Here is a 3,587-nt window from a genome sequence, read left to right as displayed (position 1 = left end):
ATCTGACATTCTGGATGCTTTGTCATTTATTTTTGAGTTGGGCTCTCCATATAATCTGCTTGCAAAAGTGTTGTGAGCTCAATTATCTTTGGGTACCCTTTGTTGGTTTCCCTTGCAGCATCAAAGAGAGAAAAAAACACTCCTTCCTGCTCAAACCTGCCATCAAATCTGTCACCATTGCCCCTTGAAGGAACCGTTACAACCTTTCTACGTATTGGTGTCACTGGTATATTCATGGTTATAACATTTAGTTTTGTCAGCCATGCCAGGCCAGTGTTGTAGTGTAAGGCACAAGCAAATCACATTACTAAGCGCTGTCCGACACTGAACGTTACTTCTTTTGCTGCGATTGGATTGCTCTGGCAATGTCAGCTGCTCATTCTGCATATAATTTTCGCATCATATGCATTTTATATTCCCTGCCTGAATGTTGGCCCAAACGTTGTTGGGTAAACGATTCATCTCCACCCATATTCGATGAACAGTCGGTCTCCATACTCATTTCCGTTGCATACGTTGTGTATCACTAGCGTGGAATGCTGTGTATCATTGGCGTGAATATTGTGGTGTTGAATGTTGTGGAATGTTGTGTTGAATGCTATTAAATGCACAACAGAATCACATTCCTCTGCATTTCTCTGTCCCCGACAATCACACATTTTATGAATCCATAGCACCGTTATGCTCGCAGCAATTTTGTCTCCCCACAGTCGGCCCTACAAACAGTCGACCCTCCGAATAGTCGGCCTTTTGACCCTCCATTGGCTCAGTGGTATCGTCTCTGAATGGCATCCGCTCAAAATTCTTAACTTTTTCATCCACAAAGCTATCTTGCATCAATCTCTCGGGCATGAACCGCTTTGGATCCTCCCATGACTTTGGGTTCCTTCCTATAGCCCACTCGTTCACCAAAACAAGAGTGTTTCTGGGGATTTCATAGCCTAACACATTGCAGGCTTCTTCGGAAAAGTGGGGAATGGCAATCAGAGCTGGTGGATGGAGTCTAAGCGTTTCTCTCACCACAACTTGTAAATAAGGGAGGCGATGAAGATCATATTCACGCACCATGCGCCCCATTCCAACAACACATTGCAGCTCATCCTTACGCTTCTGGATCACTGGTGGGTTCCTCAACAATTCGGACATTGCCCACTCTATTCCTACATCCATCAATCACAAAATGAGTCGATTGTTGCGAAAAGGTCACGAAGAAATTGGTCGTTTTCATTATTAGAAGGTTTGAGTTCCAAATCTCCAATTTCTTCACCACCATTACTTCGATCATGCGCGCCATTCTGTGTTTGCATAAAATCAACGTGTAGGGAATTTGGATAATTTGAAGCAATCTCTTGTCCGGGCCTACTAATACTGTCATCAGGTTCCTGCTCCAACAAAACCTGCCTTATAACATCCTTTGATTCTTACATTCTTTGTTGACTAGTGTGTGAAAATTGTGCCACATGATTCTTACCTCTGCACTGTGCATTTGAACTGTATATGCAATGTTTAATGGTGGAATGGAAATGGTTGTTCCATTGCGATGTTTGCTTGGACTGTGCTCTGCTCTACGTGAAGGTTGACTAGATTTTATTACCACTCGTCCAACGTTAAGCTTTTCACTTGAACCAGAGGTACTTGAGTGTTGGATAGTGATGTTGTCGTGTTTAACTGTGTAAAATTCCAATGCAAAAATTGAATGTGTTGAATGGTTAAGGTATGTTGACTTTTGAAGACTGAAATATGTTAAGGAACTTGTTTTTTAAAGAGATCTGTGCTTGGTTCGGTGGTATGAACTTTTAATAAGTTTGATACATATATTAAATGGTGAAAGAATATGCGTTGGTCATTTTTGTTGAAGAGGATGTGTTGGTTATGTGAAACCCATGAGGCCGTGGTGTATATATGAGTATTGTTTCATTGCTCGCTGCTGAACTGAAGATCAATAGTTTCATTTCGTGGAGAAAAGATGATTATTTCCTGTAAGGGCTGACAGAGATGTCCTCCTAAATGTGCTAAGTTTTTGAGTGTTTTTTTGAGTGCCATTCACTATAGTCTTGCTTATTTTATATGAAGAAATTGATGATATTGTAAGCACTTGTTTTGGAAAAACTTGTAACAAAGTTTCACCCCAGGGTTTCGAGGGTGAGCACTTCATCATCTGCCATTTCAAAATTAGCAAATGTAAGGCGCTTCTTATGTGCTTTCAACTTTGCAGTTTATGAGATTATGTACAACTCTTTCTCTGGCGATCTGTTATCCCACAATTGCAGCTGTTCCACATGCTATCATCAATGGTTACAAGAATGTATTAGCAGTCGCTATTGAACTTGACTATTCTTTTCCACTGGCCGAGAAAGTGAAGGAGTATTTGAAGGATCCAAGCAAGTTTGTAGTTGCTGCTGCCCCAGTTGTGGCATTGTATTTAAAACTCATTATAGTTTTTGTGTTCAGTGTTGAAGTTCTCGTAGAGTATTAAAGTATATAGAAGTTATCCCCTTACTCCAAAAGTTGTATAATTTCACCCTTCAGCCAAAACCTGGTGCAAATAGAAATTGGAGCAACTTCTAATATCTTTGAAATAACTGTATTTAACAGAGTTTGATTTGTTGATAAAATGGGAAGACTTTATGGAGTATTAGAGTTACTGAATACACAAATACATTCTAGTGTCGAAAACATAGTTGAAATCAACAAAGACTCTCTCTTTGAAATTCAGATATGTCTACAATATGCACAAGAACAGATTGATTTTTTGTAGCTTGAATCTCAACTGCAGCAGGAAGAATTACAGTAGTGGAGTCATCATTCTGAACCTGTTTCTGTTCAGAAGATTGAAACAGACTCCCATAAACAACAAGACAATAATGTTACAGTTCATTCAGATTTAGTACGCAATAAAGCAGCAAGGTTACAAGCAGACACAGAAGTTCAACGTGCACCTCCCAAGCCCATCATCAGACCTTGGGAAGAGCTTGTTCATAACAAGCATAGAACTGGTCTTGGATATGACAAGGACTTGTCCTTTCATATTTCAGACTACTCCAAACCAATCCAATTTCAAAGTGTTGGATTTCTTCAGGACGATTCATTTTCACTTGCTCCTCATGACAGTTCACCTTCAGCTGTTTCAGATTCTGGTTCTCTTCCACAACAGCCACAACAGATTGTGAAATGCCAACACTGTGACCGAGTTGGCTATCTGAACTATCACTATTTTGATCTTCATCCATGTAAGTACTGTCATAAAACTAGTCATTCTTCAAATAGATGCTTCAGAAACAAACCTCCTGCAAGAACAAATATTCATCTTGGATGGATCGCTTCTTGGCAATGGGCATCAACAACCAAGAAGATATTTCAGTCACATTTCCGAACTTGTTCCAGAGTATTGAACAGTGTTGCAGTTGATTTTTCTCCATCATTTCACCTTGTATCTGACAAGGGGGGAAATGATGGTCATCTACAAACTTCAAAGCCACATCAAGCGAGCCTGAGCCACAACCTGCCACACCAGTTTCAAAGTTGTAGCCAGAGACAAAGATGCCCTGAGCATGCTTTTAGTTGGTAATGCCTTTTCAAAGAATCTG

General features: G+C 40.1%; 1 pseudogene; it reads right to left on the bottom strand.

The window, feature by feature from the left end:
- Positions 1–660: 660 nt before the first annotated feature.
- LOC149163769 (cytochrome P450 71AU50 pseudogene) lies at positions 661–1,170 on the bottom strand (annotated as a pseudogene).
- Positions 1,171–3,587: the final 2,417 nt, after the last annotated feature.

This window comes from Pinus tabuliformis, chromosome 5_1, assembly GCF_031772625.1.
Source record: "Pinus tabuliformis cultivar Carrire ecotype Pingquan chromosome 5_1, CPIR1, whole genome shotgun sequence".
In the NCBI taxonomy this organism is placed as follows: Eukaryota; Viridiplantae; Streptophyta; class Pinopsida; order Pinales; family Pinaceae; genus Pinus; species Pinus tabuliformis.
The sequence above is the reverse complement of the archived record's forward strand: the minus strand, read 5'-3'. Positions and strand labels throughout refer to the sequence as shown.